Source organism: Podarcis filfolensis (genome assembly GCF_964270895.1).
Source record: "Podarcis filfolensis genome assembly, chromosome: 13".
Lineage (NCBI taxonomy): Eukaryota > Metazoa > Chordata > Lepidosauria > Squamata > Lacertidae > Podarcis > Podarcis filfolensis.
In genome coordinates, this window is record NC_139615.1 from 30,859,794 (window position 1) to 30,883,252 (window position 23,459).

Here is a 23,459-nt window from a genome sequence, read left to right on the forward strand (position 1 = left end):
TTCTTGCAGTGAATGACAGCTGCACATCTAACAGAAAAATAGTATTTTCTTGTCAGATGAAGACTTCTGTCCATAGCTAGTGAAATAGTGAAGTGCCTGAATAGAGGGATGGGGAACTGGTGGCTTGTGGGATGTTGTTGGACTACTATTCCCATCATTCCTGACCATTAGCCCTTGCTGGCTAATGGGACTTGTAGTCCAACAACATCTGGAGGGCACCAATCTCAACATGTGGCCCCCCAGCCCAATTTGAAATCATATCAGACCCTCCTTTGCAAACGTGCTAGTTTGTCAAGGGTGCTAAGAGTTCTTAAAGGTAAAGGTAAAGGGACCCCTGATCATTAGATCCAGTCGTGACCGACTCTGGGGTTGCGGCGCTCATCTCACTATATTGGCCGAGGGAGCCGGCGTACAGCTTCCGGGTCATGTGGCCAGCATGACTAAGCCGCTTCTGGCGAACCAGAGCAGCGCACGGAAAAGCCGTTTACCTTCCCGCCGCAGCGGTACCTATTTATCTACTTGCACTTTGACATGCTTTCGAACTGCTAGGTTGGCAGGAGCAGGGACCGAGCAACGGGAGCTCACCCCATCGCGGGGATTCAAACCACCAACCTTCTGATCGGCAAGCCCTAGGCTCTGTGGTTTAACCCACAGCGCCACTTAAGAGTTCTTAGGGGCCCCCTATTTCCCTCGCAGAGCTACAATTCTCAAGAATGGTTTAACAAACAACCCCTCTTTATAGGGAACTCTTCATAGGGAAGCGCCTCTTGATAATCCATGAATCATGGTAGGCCGCAATCCAGAAATAAAACAAGTGCACTGAATAAACTAAAATTATGTTTCAGTCAAGCACATGCTTAGATTTCTCCCTCTGAAATTAAAGGAAAGGTAAAAAAAGAAAAAAGTGATTAACTCTGACTAGTTTATGCCAGTTTACTTGTAGGTTTTCCGCCAGGGAAGGATGAGTAGGTACATAAATATGCCGGCTGGTGCTAATTCAGATACCACCCCCAAAATGTCTTATACCTTTCTCATTTCAGGGGGGGGCAAGGAGCCCCCCACAGTTCAGCTACACACAATATTCTGGGTGCTGCTGAAGTGTCCAGCGCAGGGTTGGCTCTGGGTTTGAGGGGCGTTGGGCAGAAAGCCTCCTCTGGCAGCACTGGCAGGCAGCAGCGCTCTGAGCAGTAATGGGCAGCTGGGCAGCTAGCCATCATTTAGATTTCCTACAATGCCCTGCAGTGAGGCTACCTTGGGGCACTGTGGGAAATTATGCTTGTTAGACACAGCCACCCAGTACTGTTTGGAGTACTGAGGTGGGTTTTCTTTTTTAATTATTTTAGTTTTAGGGTTTTGATATTATTATTATATTTTTAAGGCCAAGTATCAGCAGAGGCGTCTTCCTGGGAGGTGTGCTCTGGTGGCTGCCTCAGGAAGCCAGGAGCTGGCAGTGTCCCTGGTTCAATGGCACATACAGATCACACTAGTTTGTTCTGACTATGAATCTAGGATGCGGAACTGGTGGCTCCCATTAATCTATACCGGCTGGAGCTGGTGATGACTGGATCCAATGATACCTAGAGGGTGACAGGCTCCCCATCCTTGACCAACAGTTGTGACACAGGAGAGATCAGCGATCTGATCTCCCAATATCTTTATTTTTATCGTATTTCACAATTATATTTCTATTCCCATTTCTCCCAAGGAGCTTGTGGTAGCTACAAGGTTCTCCATTTTACCCTTACAACACCCCTGTGAGGTAGGTTAGGGTGAGAGATAGTGGCTGGCACAAGATCACCCAGTGAGCTTTCTGGCTGAGAAGGGATTTGAACTTCGGCCACCCAGGTCCTAACCCAAACACTATGCCATGCTGGCTCTTACTGGGGGAAACTTTTAACTGGGGTGCAGAGCTATCGAGGGGCTGGTTGTTCAGCCCTTCCCTTGACCACTGTCCCCTGAAGTTGCAAGCAGTCTGCTGGGAGAAAAGTGTAGATGTTCTGGTTTCCCCTTCATAAGCAAGCATGGTAGCACAGGTAGTGCTGTCCATTGGCCTAGGGACACTGGATTTTGCATAGACCAAGTCAGATAATTGGTCCCTCTCTCTATACAGTGGTACCTCAGGTTACATATGCTTCAGGTTACATACACTTCAGGTTACAGACTCCGCTAACCCAGTAGTGCTTCAGGTTAAGAACTTTGCTTCAGGATAAGAACAGAAATTGTGCTCTGGCGGCGCGGCGGCAGCAGGAGGCCCCATTAGCTAAAGTGGTGCTTCAGGTTAAGAACAGTTTTAGGTTAAGAATGGACCTCCAGAATGAATTAAGTACTTAACCCGAGGTACCACTGTATATGACACTGACTGGTAGCAACTGTCTTGGGCTTCAGACAGGCCACTTTCCTAGCCTTACTGATAGATGCCCAAAGATCTGCCACTGAGCTAAGATCTTCCTCCAAACCTACATCTCCCTGACCCCACCTTCCCAAATCTCCCTAACAATTTATGCAAACACCTCCTTCTTTTCTTACAAATCCTTTTCAGTGGAAAATGCTGCCTCCCCCATTCCCTAAATCACACTCAATCTTCCAGAAAGCCTCTTATGCATAACAGAAAGCAGGATGGATCTGCATACCAACAGGTAGATCTTAGTAGCTGATTGGTTTCACAGCAGTCAGCCTGCAGCTGTTTCAAGTTAACTTCTGAACATCCACAGAGTACAAATTAGAGTATAATTAAAAGGTCCTTTCACCTCAAAACCCATCAGGGGATCCTCAGTGAGGGACAAATTCCCCAAGTCACATAGCTTATGAGCTTAAGGAGAGGCTATTAACTGAATTCAGGATGAGACTCTTCTGTCCATTTCCTGAGAAGCTTGGCTCCCTCTGTGGGTAAGTTGACAGCAGGAGAGGAAACCAGGATAAAATTTGGGTTTTAAAGTATTCAAAGTTCTCCTTTGTTTCACCAGGTACCATACAGACAGTCCTAGTTCTTAAGCCTAACTGGTTGTGGCCTACTGCCTGTACCCAACTGAAACTGGGAAGAGAGTAAAAGGGCCTTTTATTGAGAGTAAAGGAAACTCCCATTTTCTGAAGAGATCTTTGTGGAGCCCTAGCAAAAGGATTCCTGCGTCCAGCATTTCACCTCTTGATGTATATGCTAATTACTTATTTTGAGGATTTGTATCCTACTTTTCCAGCTGAAAAGGGTCCCTGAGTAGCTTACATGAAATCAAAATTAAGACAGGCCCAGCCTGCAGGCTTTTACAAACGCAGAATCTGAAGGAAGGCCTCTGCGCACAATGATCATGCTTTGGGTGTTAAAATCAGCAGGGGAGACCCTCCTTGCACCTTCACTGACTGTGCTTTTGCTCAACTGTTCAATATACTTCACGAAGGCCTTTGGTCAAGGGATTATCTTCCCTTCGCTTATGCTGCTGTGCACTGTTATTCTGGTACTGTATTGGCTGTTTCTTGTAATTTTTTTGTTATTTTAATTTCTACCTTACACTTATTTTAATTGTTAGATTTTTGTGTGACTCGACCTGGGCCCAAGGAAAAGGAAAAAGGAACAATAAAATCTCACGCTTACAAAGAAATCCAACCACGTCTGCTCAGAAGTAAGTCCTGTTGAATTAGTTGGGGATACCTACTTCCACATAAATGGGGTTAGGATTGCAACCTTAGAAATCAGTTTTCAAAGTTAAATGAATTATTTCATTTATCTCTATGGATATGTTACAAGAGGGGGTCTTCATCCCCTCCTTTGTTTTGTTTTTTTGAAAAAAGAAATTGGCACAAAGTTCAAAACCTGTGTTATCTGTGACAGGCCAACCCAATGCCCCTGGAAAATGCATTAGCAGGACATGACAGAGAGAGCCATCCATTGCTCTATGTCCACAACATTAAGGTTGGAAAATCATCTCTAGCAGACTCTTACACCAGCGAAGGGCTTATAATTTAAAGGGGGGGGGGGCGCTCAGACACAGAGCTTTAAAGAAAGTCTGTGCCTGGAAAGAGTGGAGGAAAATTTGTGGATAACCGCTGAGTGAGATTCCGCCAGAAAATATTTATTCTTTACCTATTTGGCAGCAGTAATTCATATATATAACTGACAGAGGATTCATTTACATTTTTAAAAAAGACGAGGGGCTCAAACCTGCCTGGAAACCATACTGTCTGATCTTGTGCCCTAATTTCAGATGCATGGCAGTATCTCTGAAGGTACTGTGCCAGCACTCAGAGGCACACTCACATTCAAGGAAAAACCCATGCATCTAAGAGAAAATCCGGGACAATGAAGGCAGGTTTAAAGCTTGAGCCCTAGTAAATTCTGGTTCAAATTAAGATTTCAGAAGAGACAAAAAAAGTTTCTCTTAAAAACCCTGCAAAATCCAACCCGGAACTTTGTATTTGGGCAGTTTAGTGCCATCTTGTGATCACCAGTCTCAATTGCAACCAGGAAAATAAAGAAGGTGATTATTTTATCCTGAGCTTTTGCGGAGAGAGCCTTTGAGTTTCTCCTCTTTCTGGGTTTAGAGACTATGAGGGTTGGATGGAAAGCCATGGGGGTCTGTAAATATTTTATTTATTAGAAGTCTATATCCTAATTTTATAGAGTTGGCGGTATTAGATGTTCTTTATAATTTAATCACTTATGGACTTAAAGGTATAAGTGCTCTATAAAACCAGCCTGTACTATACTGGTATGTCTGCATTTATTGGTGGCGCTGTGGGTAAAACCTCAGTGCCTAGGACTTGCCGATCGTATGGTCGGCGGTTCGAATCCCCGCGGCGGGGTGAGCTCCCGTCTTTCGGTCCCAGCTCCTGCCCACCTAGCAGTTCGAAAGCACCCTTAAGTGCAAGTAGATAAATAGGTACCGCTTTATAGCGGGAAGGTAAACGGCGTTCCGTGTGCTGCGCTGGTGCTGGCTCGCCAGAGCAGCTTCGTCACGCTGGCCACGTGACCCGGAAGTGTCTGCGGACAGCGCTGGCTCCCGGCCTCTTAAGTGAGATGAGCGCACAACCCTAGAGTCTGACAAGACTGGCCCGTACGGGCAGGGGTACCTTTACCTTTTAATGTTCTATACAAGATGATGGCTGCATTCCTAGCCACACTTGTCCGAGAGTAAGTCTCGCTGAGCTCTGTGGTATTTACTTCTGATTAGGTAGGCACAGCATTACACTGTTTATTGAAATGGCCTTTCAAAATGGCACAACTCTCATAAGAGTATTAAAAATTCAGTATTTATTTGTTATTTTACAGATTTATAAAGTGCATCAAAGCCAGAATCTATGAAAGGGTTGTGCAGTAAAGTAAAATATGATAAACTACAAAAGTTAACAGACCCTAAAAGGATTACTACAATGTACAATTAGTAGTAAATTGGCAATAAATTGGCTGCGTAACAATTCAGGGAATACCTTCTTAAACCAAAATGTATTCCCCACCTGACTAAGCATTGAGGTACTTAGGCCATATGCAATGGGATTTTAAATTTTAAATTTTTGCTGTGTGTATGGGATGTTATGTGCTGGTAACTCAACCTGAGCTTTTAGACAGAGTGGGCTATCAGACTAAGTACCGTTAACTACATCAGGGGTCTTCATCTTGTTTTGTACCTGGGAGCACACTTGGAAATCTAAAGAACTGTCACAGGCACCACAAAATACCATTTTCACAGAAGAAAATCTGACGATGCTCAGAACCTTCCTCCGAAACAGTCAAAACACCAAGACCTGAAGCAAATAAAGGACAGAGGGAGTCAGCAGACAGCACCTCTAAAAAAACAGGCACCCTCCCTACCAGAGAAAAAACAAGCCACAAGAATGGCTGCAGCTCAGTGGTACAGCATTGGCTTAGCATGCAGAAGGTCTCAACTTCAATCCCCAGCATCTTCAGAAGGACTGGGAAAGACTCCCTTCCTGAAACCCTGGGGAGCATCTACTGGTCAGTGTAGACCTGTGTTTCCCAAACTTGGGTCGCCAGCTGTTTTTTGGACCACAGCTCCCATCATCCCTAGCTAGCAGGACCAGTGGTCAGGGATGATGGGAATTGTAGTCCAGAAACAGCTGCAGACCCAAGTTTGGGAAACAGTGGGACTAATACTAAGCTAGAGGGATCAACAAGCTAACTTAGTATAAAGCAACTCCTTATGCTCCTAAAAAGCTCATATAAAATAAAAAATAGGGGTGGGCAAGGGGCCTTGGCGTGTGCCAGGAGGTGTCTGAGGTTTCATGATGCCAATGAATGCTTTATTGGGGACCCCAGAACTAAACTAACAGTGTTGCATCCACATCACGGTAGGCTGGTTGTGTAACTTGTGAATCCAGAAATGCCTCCAGCCACATAGTTTTGACATGCTGAGAACTTCTATCTGGAATTGACCCTGTCTGGCTACACACCTGACTTGGTTATACAAGACCAGCGTGGCTGGTGCAGACATGGAAAGTATGAGAAGGCTGATGTGTTCAACTCTCTGAAGGAGGGCAGGATAAAGCAGCAGTGTGGAGGAGCACAGCTATAGCAGGAACAAGAATGTAATATAATCATCATCATCATCATCATCATCATCATCATCATCATAATCATAATTTTATTTAAACCCTGCCCATCTGGCTGAGTTTCCTCAGCCACTCTGGGCAGCTCCCAGTTGAGTGTTAAAAACAATACAGCATTAAATATTAAAAACTTCCCTAAACAGGGCTGCCTTCAGATGTCTTTTAAAAATAGGATAGCTGCTTATTTCCTTGACATCTAATGGGAGGGCGTTCCACAGGGCGGGTGCCACTACTGAGAAGGCCCTCTGTTTCCCTGTAACCTCACTTCTCGCCAGAAGGCCCTTGGCGCTGGACCTCAGTGTGTGGGTAGAACGATGGGGGTGGAGAGGCTCCTTCAGGTATACAGGACCGAGGCCACTTAGGGCTTTAAAGGTCAGCACCAACACTTTGAATTGTGCTCACAGCAATGTGTAATTTGCTGGAGTGTTTTTTTTTTTACCTGTGATGTAAGCTTGAGGGGCAGGGCAGGTAGCTTGCATATGTTCCCTTGCTAGGTAGGCTGGGCTCACAAAACGAATGGGCTAGGGTCACCCAGATAGCTTCCTGTCTGATCAGGGATGTGAACTCATGTTTCCCCAGCCAAGTCTAACATGCCATATCACTACACTACCCTCTGCCAACTCATCTATGTTTCGATTTTCCTTTTGGGGTCTGGCTATGGACTCTTTAGGGATGTGACTTGGGCGGGACAGGAGGCTGTCATGATGAACTCCCAGACTTCCAACATGTACCACTACACCACAGGAGGGGAACCCAGGTCATAGGTCAGAAAGCAAACTGCCTTTAGAGCAGAGAACACTAGATGCCCATCTTGGTGGGCTGTGATGAGAAGGGAGAGATGCTTGGCAAGGCTCAACCTCACACCCCAGGATCAAAGAATTGGAGAACTGCAGAGCTCGTAGGAACCTCAAGGGTCATCTAGTCCAACCCCCTGCAATGCAGTTCCTGCTGCCAAGTCTCGAAACCCTTCTTTTATCTCTGGAGTAGCACAGGCTGGCAACAGCTTTCCAGGATCTCAGCTGGTGGCTTTTCTCATCACCTGTTACCACTTTTAATTAGGGAGGTCGAGGGAATGAACCTGGGACATTCTACATGCAAAGCATGTGTTTTGCTAATGAGCCAGGGGCCGTCCCCTTGTTTGCATGTTCTTTGGAGCCCTGCTGCTACTGCCCCCTATCTTCACCCAAATAAGGCCAGATTAGGGACTTAAAGTGGGGGGGGGTGCTATTGATGTATGGGGCCAACTCAAACAAGCCCAGTCTGGCAATCAGGTACCAACATTTATTTGGGGGGTGGGGGGAAAGGTAAGATGAAATTTTAAAATTTCTGAATGAACTGAGATAAATAAGAGGTGAGAACCGTAAAGGGCTAACTTAAATGCTGTTATTCTAGACCCAAAATGAACCACACAATGTACATTGGCAGGAAAAAGATTTTATAGACCTCCTAAGAATGCTGCACACCTGATCTCTCTTTCTCCCTCTCTTTCCTTGCACCAGCGTGATAAAGGCTTACAAACATTAGTTAAGACAACCAATTTACCCATTGGACTCTGCAACGACCTATAACAATTGATTAACTGTCTGATAAAACACCCATCTCTCTTTACTGAAGCCTTTATAAAGATTTTATACATGGAAACTTAATGTACTCATTTAGTCTGGGGCATTTCACGACCAAGGAAGGCGTAAGATTAAGCACTGCACTTCAACGTTAGCAGGATTTTGCTGGTTCAAATGGTTTTGGATGCAGAGAAAGATTCCCCTCCGCCTCAACTGATCTATTCTGGCAAATTTTGCAAGCAGGGATTTTCGAGGGACATATATCAAGCAAAATAGCTGAACCACCACAGTACATTGTTGTTGTTGTTTAAAAAGGTCATGCCATAGCTTAAGACTGACTGGAAACCATGTTTTCTAATGTTGAAGATTGGCCTCAGGACCCACCAGAGTTGGTGGTGGGAACTGAGGTGCTTGCTGTTACCAGAGTGGTGAGTAGAAAGCAGTTTGCATATGTATGTTCAGAGGGAGTTTGAGTCCTAGGAATCAAGACCCTGTCTGGTCTACATGAAAATAGGTTCAGGAGTGAGCCAGCAGTGAATCACACTGTGCAAGTTGGAGTTAACTCTTTACTAGCAAGAACACGATCTGCACAGGAGTGTCAGGCCTAATGAGCACGGCTACTCATCTCCAGTAGGTCTTGCCTCTATGAAACAGTTGCTGAGTCCTCACCTCCCCACAGCTGTCTTAAGTCCCCTGCTCTCCAGAGTTTTTCTCAAAGCAAATCAGAGACTGCATCTGCAAGTCACCAATCTATCCTCTGCCCGCTTCAGCCCTCTTCTGGTTCTGGGAGACGAGCAGGGAGGGGAGCTTATTGCAGCAGGAGGGGGAGATGCGCGCGACTCTTCACCAGCCTGACCCATGCCTCTTGGCATTTCCCTTCCCACTCACCAGCTTCAGCTTCTGCCTCTGATTCTGAACTTCTCTCTGCCACAGACTCTCCTACTCACTGAGCCCTATTACCTCTTCAGCTTCTGACATCTCCTCCTCCCAGTCTTCTCCCTTTGACCACTCATCACTGTCCCGCCATCACCCCTGGGGCTCTGAACCTTCTTTCCCTGGTGGTTCCTCCCACCATTCCTCTGCATCCAACCAGCCCATGACATCAGCAACCCTGGAGAGAATGACTGCTAAACCCAGGTGGGGAATGCCTGAGGAAACACAGCTGTGCCCAGTCAGGCTAAGATAGGGCTGGAAGCACAGAGCATGTGATCCCTGCACCTGAAGCTGACTCAGATTGGAACCTGCCTTAATAGCAGTGACCTATTTAAGGAGAAGAGAGGCAAGCCCCAAGCTTTGGCACAACTCTCCAGGAGAGGCGTGAGGAGGCGTATTGTGAAAACCAAGGTGGTGACGTAGGACATCGAAGTGCAGAGGAGGATGGAACAACCTGTGCTGGCTTAAGGAAGCGAGGCACACCGAGGGACCACCACGCACTAAGAATCAGCAAGGGCCAAGGGGGACAAAGCAGCCAGATCCAGGACAGGTGCTGGGGCAGTTGTGGTGGGGGGGGGAGAGCTGGAATTTTCTGGGACTTGGCTCTGCACCACCCCCATCTCAACCCTGCATCAAACTGTAACTGTGACAATAGGCCTGAACAGTGCGACCATCATCCTTAATAAAGTTCAGGCATTAGCCACTTACCTGTGGGTGCAAGCCAGTTTGTATGTATACCCTAATTAAATATTTTGCTACTGCATGGTTATCTAGTGGGGGCAGATATACTGTGGGGTAGGGGCAGGGAGGATCGCTGCCCCAGCATGGAAAGGAGAGCTGATAGGGGAGTCCTATCATCTGATGTGGGTGGTGCTGTGGTCTAAACCACTGAGCCTCTCGGGCTTGTCACCAACTTAAGACATTTTTTTTTTTAAAGGGGGGGGGGATTAGATGAATTCACAGAGGATAAAGTCATCCATGGCTGCCGGTCAGGATATCTATATACTGCCTCCAGTATCAGCAGTGTGTCTCCAAATACCAGATGTTGGGGAAAAGAAGCAATGCCTTGGCCCATATTGTGATTATTTATGTGGTACTATGGCTGCAAAAGGGACGTGGGGGGCGCTGTGGTCTAAACCACTGAGCCTCTTGGGCTTGCTGATTAGAAGGTCGGCAGTTCGAATCCCCGCGATGGGGTGAGCTCCCTTTTCTCTGTCCCAGCTCCTGCCAACCTAGCAGTTCGAAAGCACACCAGTGCAAATAGATAAATTGGTACCACTGTGCCGGGAAGGTAAGCGGCGTTTCCGTGCGCTCTGGTTTCCATTAAGGTGTTCTGTTGTGCCAGAAGCAGTTTAGTCATGCTGGCCATATGACCCAGAAAGCTGTCTGTGGACAAACGCCAGCTCCCTCGGCCTGAAAGCAAGATGAGCGCCGCAACCCCATAGTTGCCTTTGACTGGGCGTAACCTTCCAGGGGTCCTTTATCTTTTAACCTTTTTTTAACCTATCACCTGAATCTAATACATTGGTGTTAATTAATTTCATGGGCAGAGTGATAAGCATCAGCCTCACAATGCAAAGTAATTCCCCCCATTTTTGGAGAGGAATTATGCTGGCAGCTTTTCAACACTAGTAAGTCCAAATAAGGGCATACTTTCACTTGTGCAACATAAACAAATGTTTTGTTGTTGTTTGAAGTGACTTCTGTTGATATGGTGGCTGTGTCTTGTTCTACAGACACCCCCCCCCAGTTGCACAGGGTTGGACTAGATGACCCTTGCGATCCCTTCCAACTCTACAATTCTATGGTTTTTTGGCAAGTTGGTCCCTGCACAACACAGCTCACCTAATCAGTCTTCCCCACTATGGTAAGATGTATTTATATTTAAATTACATCATTCATTTCTGTGTTTGCACATGGACATATAAATTAGCATATGCAAATATTTTGCAAATCTCCACTCTTTTTTTGACAGTGCCTTAGTAGCCATCCTAGTTCTGCTATTAGCATAGCTAGCTTTCAGTGGACGCAGGAGACTTCATCGGACAGAACAGAAACCCAGCTGGTTTTTCATTGCACACAAAGGAGGATGTTTATATACTGGTACATTTAGTCAGTTCTGATAGAGAATTTCGCACTCTAACACCAATGGAATAGCTACACATGTCTGCAGGCCTTTCACAGCCATGATTTAAATTAGTTTTCTTTGTAATTTCCCCTTTTCAAAATGTCCATACAACAAGTTGGCAGTACCAATGCTGGCCACTAAGCGGCAATATATGACTGAAAGTGAAAAAAATTTGAAATTGAGTGACAGATTGAAGTACTAATCAAGGTGGTTCTGAATACACCATGTTCAGGTTTGAATTTTTCCTTATCCTTTGCTCGAAAGTTGAAATCTTTCAACACTCCTACAATCATCTCATTTGTTTCTAAGAAACAGCAGTTTATAACAAAGACAAGTCAGTATTTGTGCACTGGAGAAAAACTTTTTAAAAAACATTTTTTATTAAAGATTTCTTGGTTTACAAAAGTATGTGCAATGTCTCTTTTTTCAAGTGACAATCATCTACAGATCACTTTCATTTGTTGAGACATTAGTGTTACATTAGGTTGAAAAGGGGGAAAGAGGTGGAGGGGGCCATGGTGAGTGGAGTTGGGGTTGGGTAGCAATGTTTCTTTTCTACTTAATGTATGTGTGGGGTTTTGTGTCGGCGTCGCTTGTGCGGGTTCTCTTTACTATTTGCTTGTATTCCTTTGGTGGTGAGAGAGGTTGGGGTTGGCCTAGGGCAGGCTTCCTCAAACTCGGCCCTCCAGATGTTTTGAGACTACAGTTCCCATCATCCCTGATCACTGGTCCTGCTAGCTAGGGATAATGGGAGTTGTAGGCCAAAAACATCTGGAGGGCCAAGTTTGAGGAAGCCTGGCCTAGGGTGTGATTGTTTGTGATTGGCTGTGGTGAACTTTGTTTTCGTGTGTGAGTGAGGTGTGTGTGTGTTTTTGAATCAGATACTGATTCGTATACTGTTGGCGGATTCTTGATGTTGTCGTATTGGGCTGTGTATGTGAATAAAGGGGAGCCATACCGGGGTGAAGGCGTCTTCTTCAATTTGTCCCCGTGTCAGTTTCAGTTTGTTGGTTAGTTTTTCTAATAAGGCTGTTTCCCATACTATTAGATACCATTGGTCCAATGCTTACTCCTGACAGGTCTTTCCAGTGTCTGGCTATGATGTTTCTGGCTGCTGAGAGTTGGTGGGTTATGAGCTCTTTATGATGTGAGTGGGCAGTATTCTCTTGGAAGGTGCTTAGTACTGCCAGTTCTCGGGTGTCTTCTAATACTTAGTTATTTTGCATATTTCTTGTATGATTGTTGTCCAGAATAGTTGGTTTTTGGGGCATTCCCACCACATGTGGAGGTATGTGCCTGTGGAGAAAAACTATTGATGAGCAAAAACCTGCTGATAATTATATGTTGGAGATGAAATATTCTTATCCCACTTTTTTCTCTCCATATTCCCAGGTAGTCAGACAGGTTAGAATCCTAACTGAATGACAATAACAACAAAGTTTGGCATCTTGATTGAACTCTGCGCATAATCTGCTAAGAAGAAAGCCTACCTGAATATCTGAAACAGGTAGGAACTTTGGAAAATGAATTTATGCATCAACAAGCATATTAAAAATAATTGCATAAATGCTAATTGCACATTTTGTCCTGATTCTGATAGCTATAGAGTTGGGTGGGATAAAAGCCATGCAGAACACTCAAGCCCCACCCTCTGCTTATTTCAAGTCCTGCTTTGTCTGGCTTCTGAAAATTCAGCACATACTGCCTATGTATCTTTTCAGTCATGAGGGCTAGAATCACCTTTTTTAAATAAAAAAGCTGAAATTCTCAGAAGGCTGAATTCTGCGTCAGCAAGTGGAAGCTGTGTGTGTGTGTGTGTGTGTGTGAGAGAGAGAGAGAGAGAGAGAGAGAGAGATGGTAGATGAATGGAATGCAAACAGTCCTTGTAGAGGTGCTCATTTAAGATTGATTAAGCTGGAATAAAAAACGTTTGATCTTAAACAATTCCAGCCTGCACAGCAGCTCATCCCTCTCTATATGAAAGAGGAGCCTGTGGCCATCAAAAGGGGAATAACTGGAATAATTTTAATTGCTGCAGTTAAATGATTTTTAAATGGTTATAGTATTTCTCATCTTTTTCTGTTTGCTGTTCTAGTGCTTTATGGCTGCTTTATTGTACTTACTGATGTCCTAAAAAATTGTATAATGGTTTTAGTTTTAACCTATGCTGGGAACTGTAGTTTGTTAAGGGTGCTGAGAATTTCAACTTGGTGAGGGGCAAACTACAGTTCCTGGGATTTTTGGAAAGGGGGAGGATAAGCCATGTGCTTTGACTGCATTGTGGTGTATTCAGTGACAGCTAGGTCTTTGGCTTTCCTTTCCGCCTGTTTCGTTACTGAAAACACGAGGCTGGGAGAGATGGGGCGGGTCTTTGCCCGCTCTTCAATGCCCAAGGCGACCTGGTTCCTGGTAATGAACCCATCCCTCTGTCCCTTTAGAGACCATACTTTTCTGCCTTCGGAGGGAGAGAATAAACACTTCTCAGAGAGGGACCTCCCTGCTGTCTCTGGCTGATTCATTAATAGAAAGATGACTTGACCTCTTTCCACATGAGATTTGGAGTTGATTCGCACGTGCATGTATATGGCGTTTGAAATGTCATCACTCAGTGACCCACTGCTGAGTGTGTGAACCGTTTCTAGTTAAGTCAGGCAACATGAAATCGCTGCCTTCAGTGTTTGGCCTGAAAGGTCCCCTTGCTCTACATGCTGCTTAAATTTCTGACATTTGTGCGGAATATTTTTTGGGGGGTGGGAAGCAAAGGTGCAAGGCTTCCTCAGTCCTCAAACTGAAATAGATGTTGTCGGACAAGAAAGGACACCATGGTGCTCTTGTATGAGACTCAATGTCAGACAGCATGGTCCACAAGAGAGGAACATGCTGATGCAGATTCTGGGGCTAGACAGTGGCTGAGCTAGGCCTCAAGCTTATTTACTTGTTTAGCCACCTTTCTTCTGAGAAGTGCAAGGCGGTGCACATGGGTCATTGCCAAATGAAATGGCTAACAAGGCACTTGCTGCAAAGTCTAGAGAAGATGCTTTTTTCTGGAGCAGTTGTTTGAGTCAGAAACAACCAACCATTATTGCACAGCTAGGCCTCCCCTGCCCATCTTTTTCAGAAACACTGGTTCTGTATGGCTAGGGATACAAGAACATAGAATCTCAGTTGTCTCCCTGTCCAAAAGGCAAGAACATTGTCCTAATAAGAGACCTTTCCTCTGTCGACCAGCACCAGCCTCCGCTAACCTGGTGCCCTCCAGATGTTCTGGACCAGAATTCCCGTTATCCCCAGCCTGACCAACACCCCACTTGGCTGACCAATACAATCCATAACACAGGGAGCCCATGGGTAGAGATCACATGTGCCGCAGAACTTGCATTCAAAATTAACAGCTTTGGTTGACTCTTGCAAGTAAGTCAAGCTGCATATTAGTCAAGTTGTTTTATTACGGTCAATGATCAGTAGGACTACATATGAAGGCAAACACATTCATGCTGTCAAGGTCCCTAGCAAATCTGATTTGGAAGAGGGGAATTCCTGCCTCTGGCATGGTGATCAGACCCCAAGTGAAAACAAAACATATCCAAGAGAGGGTTTAACCTTCATGGCTTTTGCAAAGAATTCTGGTTAGTTTGGTGAGGGTGTTGACAATTTTCTCTTGGAAATGCCTAGTCCCACTTTTAGAGCTCGTTAAGGAGATGAACTTACAATTAAAACAGATTAATGGAGATATCCCAACAGATAGCCATTCCACGTGTCACCTGGCTTCCTAAGACAGATCTAAATGTTGAAAAGTGGATGGATCAGAAGCAGTCTTGTAGTGGCACTTGGAAAGTCCTGTGACAATTTTCTGTTTCTGAATGGCTAAAGTCTGCCAGCTGAGATGGCACTGCCCTCTGCCTGAAGAATAGGCAGTTATCAACTTTATGTACAAATACACACATTCTTGCCAATTTCCATATAAGACATACCCCCAAATGCAAAAGAGTAAAGTTTTTGTTTTTGTTTTAAAAAGGAGGGGGAAACCAAGCACATGAATGCCTTCCTAAAACAAAAGCCCAAACTTCACAATGTAATAATAATAACAATAATAATAATAATAGAATTGTACTTATTATTATTATTATTAAGTTTGTTGTACTGATGAAGCCAGTGACAGAGATGAAATATGCATTTATAAGAAATAAAACCACAGAGGGGCAGGTGGCTGGCTGATTATTCAACAGCGCTCCCAGCAGCACAGGCAGAAGGAATTGAGACACTCGGCAAAACCGTAGCCCCAGATGGTACCCGCTAGATTGGTTAATCAGCCATGATCTTTTTCTAGCAAACACACGTGGGGTTGAAGAAATGCTGCTCTCTAGCCTCTCTCCTCTCGCTGCAGAGAAAGGAAGAAAGAGCATTAATGGGCTTTTTGTATAATACAAAATAAAATAACAGCCTTGTCCCCATCGCCCCCCCACTCCAAAGTGCACCAGCCATAATTTATATTTAATGCAGCATGTCCCCCAAGGGCTGACACAGCACCAGTAGAGCAATGCCTTGTCTTGCTGGAGGTGTGTGTGTGTGTGTGCGCGTGCGTGCACACACACACACACACACACACACACACACTCTTGTTTGCTACTGCAAACAGCTATGGTGAAGGGGTTTTTTTTTGGCGCTTGCCTGAATGAAAGCAATTCATTCCACTGATTCAGGACCAAGCTGAACATTAACAGTTTTATATTTAAACCCAGGTCAGTCGCAGGTCACATGGAAAGCAAGGAAATCGAGAGATGTTTCATTTTTAGGCACACAGTTTTTACCTTCTCCTTCAAGTGGTTTCTTAGCTAAGCTTTGACATAGGACACGGGCTCAGCTGGGAGAAAAGCACTTCAGGGTGGGAGGTTATACAAGGGAACAAGCAGCAGGCATGGGGAAAGTTCACTTCCCTCCCATCTGCATGCCCCTTTTGCTCTAAGATCAACCTCCATCTCCCTGCTTTATTCATACTCAGATTCAGAATTTAATGAACACATCTGCTTCTATCAAACCTACTCTTTCTCCTAGTCTATCCCTTTTTAGTAGCATCTTCAGAGTTGTACGTAAAGGCTGTGCACATACCATACACTTAAAGAACATCGCTCCCTCCACCAAAGAATGCTGGGAATCATGGTTTACCCCTCACAGCTACAGTTCCCAGCATGCTTAGCAAACTACAGTACCCAGGATTCTTGGGGGGAGGAAGTTATGTGCTTCAAATGCATGGTGCGCCTGCAACCAATAGCAACAGACCTGCACGCAGGAGAGCTCTAGTAAGGTTACATACGCATCATACATTTAAAGCACATGTAAAACATAGGGCTTTCCCCTAATAATCTTGGGAACCGCACTTTGTTAAGGGTCCTTGCAACTGTAGCTCTGAGGGTAAAACTACAGTTCCCAGGATGCTTTGGGGGAAGACACATGCTTTAAATGTATGGTGTTGATGTGACACAAGTCTTTTTGTTCTCGCTGTGCATATGCTCCAGTGCTCCCAGATACAACGCCCTTTATAGAAACTCAAGACATTTTGAAGCAAATATATATTCAGGAGCTTTAAAAGCTTGCAAGTTTTAAAATTCAAAAACATGTCATTCTTAAAGTTTGACCAATGCAAGAACCAGCTTCGTAAAGTAGCAAAGCGCATTTCTCTCACTTCACATCTGTGATGACTCTCCCCAGCCCAGCCCAACTCCATAATGCCAGGCATCTCTACTCCTCAAAGCATTGAATAGGGTCTTATACAGCCGCAGGCTATCAACCCATCTAGTTTCTTGCTTGCATTGTTATGATTAGACACTGCACTGGAATCCATTGGATGAGGGGAGGTCTAGATCAGGGGTCAGCAAACGATTTTTCAGCAGGGGACCGGTCCACTGTCCCTCAGACCTTGTTTGGGGCCAGACTTTATTTTGAAAAAAATAATGAACAAATTCCTATGCCCCACTAATAACCCAAAGATGCATTTTAAATAAAAGCACACATTCTATTCATGTAAAAACATGCTAATTCCCAGACTGTCCGCGGGCTGGATTTAGAAGGCGATTGGGCCGGATCTAGCCCCCGGGCCTTAGTTTGCCTACCCATGGTTTAGATGATAAATAAATAAATAAATAAATAAATAAATAAGCAAGCAAGTTTAATACAGTGGTACCTCAGGTTACATACGCTTCAGGTTACAGACTCCGCTAACCCAGAAATAGTGCTTCAGGTTAAGAACTTTGCTTCAGGATGAGAACAGAAATCATGCTCCGGCGGCGCGGCAGCAGCAGGAGGCCCCATTAGCTAAAGTGGTGCTTCAGGTTAAGAACAGTTTCAGATTAAGAACGGACCTCCGGAACGAATGAAGTACTTAAGCCGAGGTACCACTGTACACTGAAAGCAATAAAAACCACCTACTATTAAGAGGAACACTGCCCTTTGTTGACCAAGGTTGCTCAAGGTAAAGGTGACACCCCCCATCGTGACATGCCTGCCTTCTGTGTGACATACCAGAGAACTTGGTAAGAGCAGATCTTTGAGTGAGTGAGTAAGGCGAGAGAGCAAGAGGTAGCGAGAATTAGAGAGTGGGGTGGGCTGTGAAAACAGTGGACTTGTAAGCTTGGCAAATATTGGGGCAGTGTTGGAAGCCGCCCAGAGTTGCTGCTCGCCCCCTGCCCCACATACCAGCATGTAATGCATGCTACCCTATGAACAGATCTCAGAAAAAGACATCCCCACTAAGGTCTGTTTCCACTGTCCAGTATCCAAAGTTGCGGTTCCAAATGTAAGAACAAGCCCATTGCTCACTCCTGCCCACTCCTACTGAAGTACAGCTGCATGAAAGATGTTAATTTATTATCAGTCCCATTTCCAAATCCTCAAAAAGGCTGGGAGTTAGTGAGTGTTAGATAGCAAGTTGAAGACAGAGTGGGGAAGTTAGGGAGTCATTTTATTTGTTAGAGTACCATTTGTTGGGGAATTGTAACATTAGTTAGGGATGCGTAGCTGTGCAGAAAATCATGACATCTTTTAATATGTAAGGAGGACTTCTTAGCAGTCCTTGTATTCTGATTCTATGAAGATTTAGAACCCTAGGAAACAATCCCTCCCCAGTCATGGTTGGATTGTTTCAAAATGATTAACATCAGGGCCAGTTTAAATGCTTCAGGTGAAATGCTTGCCCCCTCTTTTGTTGGTATAATTATTACAACAAGTTTTGGAGGGCGTTTTGACAATATGTGCTTTGAGTCCAGCTCTCCACGAGATGCGCGTGATAGCAAATTCATGTCAAGTTTGGTGGTGTTGGACGTCCCAAGTTAACAGCAGCATGAAGGCACTACAACCCTGGTTTCTCTCCTATTCCCCATTCTGTCCTTGGTTGAAAAGGTTATGCAACCTCCTCAAGAAGTGCCAAGTTCATCCTCTGGTATGTGAGAAGAAACCAGAAACCAGAGTCATTTTTGCGAGGCCTGATGAACACGACCGGTTCTAATAATTTAGGTGAGGAAACATCCTATGTGGAGGCAAGGGAATGATTGTGAGGCCACTGAGAATCTGACTAATTGGGTAAGTAGGAGGCACATCCCTGATTTGAGAAGGCCTTGGAGACATCCCTGTTGAGGAACAGAGATGATAATTATTTCGCTTTACTACTGACCTTTCCCAACAGGGTCGCTCGGTTCATCTATTATTTTGCTAGTGAAGGAACCAACGAAAAAACTACCAATTAAAAGTTTTCCAGAACCTTGAAACCTGGAGGAAAGGTACCACCTCCAACTTTCCCACTGCTTTTAAAGTGAAAGCCTTGTAGTGTCAATGTAGTTCAGCAGTTAGATTAGAAGGTACCACTGTGCCACCCACAGACACACATGTGCCCAAGGGGTCCCACCCCACTGAAATTAGGCTTGAAACAAGCATTCTCTTGTAGCCAACAGATGGCTATGGGAAGCATACAGACAGGACCTGACAGAGTCATAGCACTCTCCCCATCTATGGTTTCCAGCAACTGGTATTCAGAACTTTACTGCCCCCAGTGATGGAGCCAGAACATAGCATCAGGGGTAGTAGCCATTGATAGCTTTATTCATTGAGGTAAATAAACAATAATTAAAGGTGAAAGGAGAAGTGAGTATTCCCCCCTCTCACACACTGCCATGAACTGGCAGGACACCGAGGAAGGAGAAGAGGATCCTGGCAAGGGGTGTAGCCACCAATGGGACACACCAGGACAAGCTGAAGATGGGGAACGGGAGGTTGAGGATTTAGAAGGTACTCAAGGGACACCAGTGGATGTTGAAGGGGCACCCGACAGTTCACAGAAGCCTGGGAAGGCGGACACATCACCAGAACCAAAGGTGCCCCCGTCTCCACAAACAGCATGGGCTCTGAGGCATCAGGAATAATGGGAAGAGCCTGAGGCAGGCAAGAGACCACAGCCCAGCTTACTAGTTGCTTAGGTGAAGATCCTGGGACTCATCCTGTAGGAGGTTTGTGGCCACCAAACTTGATTAAGCACAGGGCAGGTGAAGATCACATGCTTTGTTAAGTGGAGAGGAGACACAGCTACCCAGCTGGAGCAAGCTCAGGTGCATCAATAATATTGGGAGGAAGAAAGGAGAAGGCAGACACACTGTTTCTGATCAACTTTCACTGTAGGTGGACCATGGCTTGGCTGCTTCAGGAACTCCAATGGGCTGCGATTTCTAAACTGAACTTAGGATTCCAGCCCTGGATCATCTTCTGAGGTGGGAACTTGGCCCTATGGTTTGACTTTGAACCTTTCTCATTGAATTGGACCTGCACCTGTATTTGTCCATTGGGCTGTCTGACTGCTCTCTTAACGGTGTGCACTTAACTTAGACTTAACTTAGAGTATTTCCCTGCCTTCTGCCTTCATATCTGAATAACAACAACAACAACAAAATCCATTTACTGAGAAGTTTCTCCATTTACTGAAAGCCTTGCTGGCTACTGCTTGGTCTCAGTACTGGGAGAGAGTGGAAAAACTTCTGCAGACCCAGAAGAAACACCCCACCCCAACACCCACAGAATGAAAATGTACCTGATAGGTCAAGATGATTGAAATGGAAGGCACAATGCACCTGATTGGCAGGCTGCTCTTCAGAACCGCAGCACATCCCCTAAGTTACTTAATGGGCCCTGAGGGACTCCTCTCATTGGCTAGTGCTACTGATCAGGGAACTGAAGGGCACAAAAGGATAAATGGAAAAGCGGGGAGTCCTCTAGCCCTGCTTAACCCTTTCCTACCTATAAGTGAGAGTAGCTTCTTCTTCGCTGTTGTCTTCTTCAAATAGGAACTGCTCTCCCTAGTAATGTTTTATGATTGGCAGTGCTGTTCAGCCAACACCCTTTAAACCTCTGGCAACCCTTAAAAACCCTTTAAAAAACCCAGCAGCGCTTACCAGACTGGCATGAATGGTGGTTCTCAATCTTCCTCATCACTGGAGGACAGTGTACAAACAACAAGGGGGGTAGATCAGTACCCCAAAGTGCCTGGCTGTTCTTCAGACGGGTACCCCAAAGTGCTTTCTCAAGCGCCAACTCTCCACAGGTCTCTAAGGTCAACGCAAAGACCCATGGGATTGCTGGCTGTCTTCCTGCTCTTTTGCACCATTTTTGCAGCTCTCCTGCTCTTTGGGGGCCATTCTTGCCCTTTTTTGCAGTTTAAATTGATTTATTTAACTATTTCACGGCGCGGTGTGTAAGTGGGGAGATGCCTATATGTGAGAGGGTAGGTGGTTGAAGGATGATTTTTGGCTGAGGGCTGGAAGTGCCCTATTTGCCCAAATGGATCAGCCTCCACTATTCGACACAATATGGGTGCCTTTCCCAAAGCAACTTGGAGATGCTGAGCAGAGAGTGTTTGGGAGCTGGGTGAGGTATTCAGAACCTGTGTAGAGAGAAGCTGGAGTTAAGACTTCGTTGTTCCTTTCCAGTGATCTGTCCATGGTCCTGCAAGCCTTGTGGCTGGCTGGTCTTCATTAGACACCCTACCAGGATCCCTTTTCTGGGAGTTATTACTGTGTCTGAAGCCTCTGTGACCCTCCCCCCCCCAGGCAAAGCTCACTACCCTTTCATTGATCCTGCTTCTCTCCAGGACCCCAGACTGTTGACTGCACCCCCTAACTCACTGGCCATGTTTGAGCTTTGCTTCCTCCACCCAGCGGTACACAATGTGTATCTATGTGTGTGTGTGTTGTGTAATGTATTTTGCTTTTACTACTCAATTGGAAGAACACAGAGATGTAAAGGGCACTCAAGTTCACATTTGACTGTTGAAATTTTTACTTAGCACCCCTTACCTACATACAGTGGTCCCTCGGTGTTCAACCGTAATCTGTTCCGGAAGACCGTTCGAGTTCTGAAACATTTGAAAACCAAAAACTCAATAGCCGACAGCTAGGCCTCAGGATCTTGCACTCAGTGGAAGCTGTGTGGCATGTTCGACTTCTGAGGCATGTTTGAAAACCGAAGCATTAACTTCCAGGTTTACGGTGTTCAAAAACCAAAATGTTCATCAATGGAGATGTTCGAAAACCGAGATACCACTGTATTTATTTTGCTTTGAAAAATAATCAGGTATGCAACCCCACTCCATCCACTCCGTATGCGATTGGGATATGGCCGTCTTTAAACAAACGCGTCTATCACTGTAATGTCTAGTTAGGCTCTGGTTCAATGGAATCATACCTAAAATAAATAAAATAAAATAAAATAAAATAAAATAAAATAAAAAACTATGCATTGCCTACATACTTTCATTCCTGCGTTTGCAGACTTTAAGGACTAGAATATTGGTGTTTGTTTTTTAAAGAGGACACTCCATGTTTCCCTTAAGGGCACTGCCACACTTATTTGATGTGGTCACATAATTGCAGCATATACAAATCCTTGGACATGCCTAATTCACTGTCAAGATGCAGATGGAGAAGAACTGGCAACACGTGAGCAATGCAACATATGGCTATAGATCAGGAGGCAGCGTTCCATTTCACAGTGCCACCTTTACTTTTGTCAGACAACTTCTAGACCACAGATTCAAGTTCTGATGAGAGAATACAAAAGGAAAATACACCTTTAAAAAAAACACCTCAGGCCTGATTCAAAGGTCCAATTCCTGCCACCCTGACACCAGATCAAATAGGAAGGACCTTGCAATGCTTCTCCAGTGGGCGTCAGCTTAGTTGCATCTCCAGAGGAAAGATGATTCATATCCAGAGCACTTGTTTTCAGGGCTAAATTCTCCCATAGCACATATATAGGGCCAGCGCTACCATTGGGCAAAATGAGGCAGCTGTCCTCCCCTGTGCCTCCTAAGCTGGCCTACCCCCCTGAGCTATAGTAAAACACACTGTCCCATCACCAGCCTGGTACAGGAAGATTCCGCTACCAGTCTGGTTGACTTTTGTACATGGAATGGGAGAGAACCATCTTGTTCTTTGCCTCAGGCTGCAAAATGTGTTTGGCCAACCCTGAAAGTTAAAGAGGAGCTCTCTACCAGGTGTAGGGAACCTTTGTCCCACCAGATATTGCTGAACTCCATCAGCCACAGTAAGCATGGCCAATGGCTACAGATGAGGGGAGCTGTACTTCAGCAATACCTATAGGGCCTCGGGTCCCCCATACCTGGTCTAAGAAATAATGCCGCAACACAGGTAACCCACTGGCAGGGCTTGGGGAGAAAAGATGTATATTTCAAAACCATAGCCCTCCAACATCAATATTTCAAGCACTTGCTCTCCACAGCAGTGAATAAATATTTGAAACGAAAAGACCTGCAGCCAACGATTTAGCTGATTTGTTCCAATCCGTACGAAATGTGGGCTCCCTACTCCTTTGGCCTCCCTGCTTGTTCGGCTCCCTGGCGCAGAAGTCTTGGTCTCCAGAGCTCCCTCTCTTCTCCTCTCAATTTCTCTTAGCATACAGCCCTTCCTCTCTCTTTAAGTGAGGTTTGCGTACGCCGTCCTTCTTTCTCCTTGTAACTTCCTTTCCCAACACTACATAAGAAGAGCCCTGCTGGGTCAGAACCAGAGGCTGATCTAGGCTGCTCCCAGACAAGTGTTTACTATAGGATTGGTGCTCCTCATGCATGTAAGTTTTTTGCCGCATCTGCACAAGATCATTGCCTCCTTGATCATTGAAAAAAATCTCCATGCCCTTATTTAATTCTGCTGTCTGTCTATCATCCATTGCATTTATAGCCCATCTTTTTCTTCAAGGATCTCAAGGTGGTGTACATGATTCTCCCTCCCTCT

General features: G+C 45.2%; 1 protein-coding gene and 1 long non-coding RNA gene across 5 annotated transcripts in view; one reads left to right on the forward strand and one right to left on the reverse strand.

Moving 5' to 3' along the window:
* Positions 1-2,227: 2,227 nt before the first annotated feature.
* Positions 2,228-23,459, forward strand: part of SRCIN1 (SRC kinase signaling inhibitor 1) — a 321,699-nt gene continuing 300,467 nt past the window's right edge. The window contains exons 1-3 of one of the 4 annotated variants that reach the window (XM_083582373.1): positions 2,228-2,886; positions 3,522-3,614; positions 12,571-12,685. The gene's annotated coding sequence lies outside the window, so the exon portion shown is untranslated. Of the gene's footprint in view, positions 2,887-3,047; positions 3,148-3,521; positions 3,615-12,570; positions 12,686-23,459 lie in introns of those variants that run through there. The other 3 variants (XM_083582376.1, XM_083582372.1, XM_083582364.1) reach the window with 3 other exon arrangements.
* LOC310748350 lies at positions 15,335-17,679 on the reverse strand. The gene is made up of 2 exons (XR_014541303.1): positions 17,602-17,679; positions 15,335-15,556 (listed from the first exon to the last, which is right to left on the reverse strand). It is a non-coding gene; the product is annotated as an uncharacterized lncRNA (long non-coding RNA).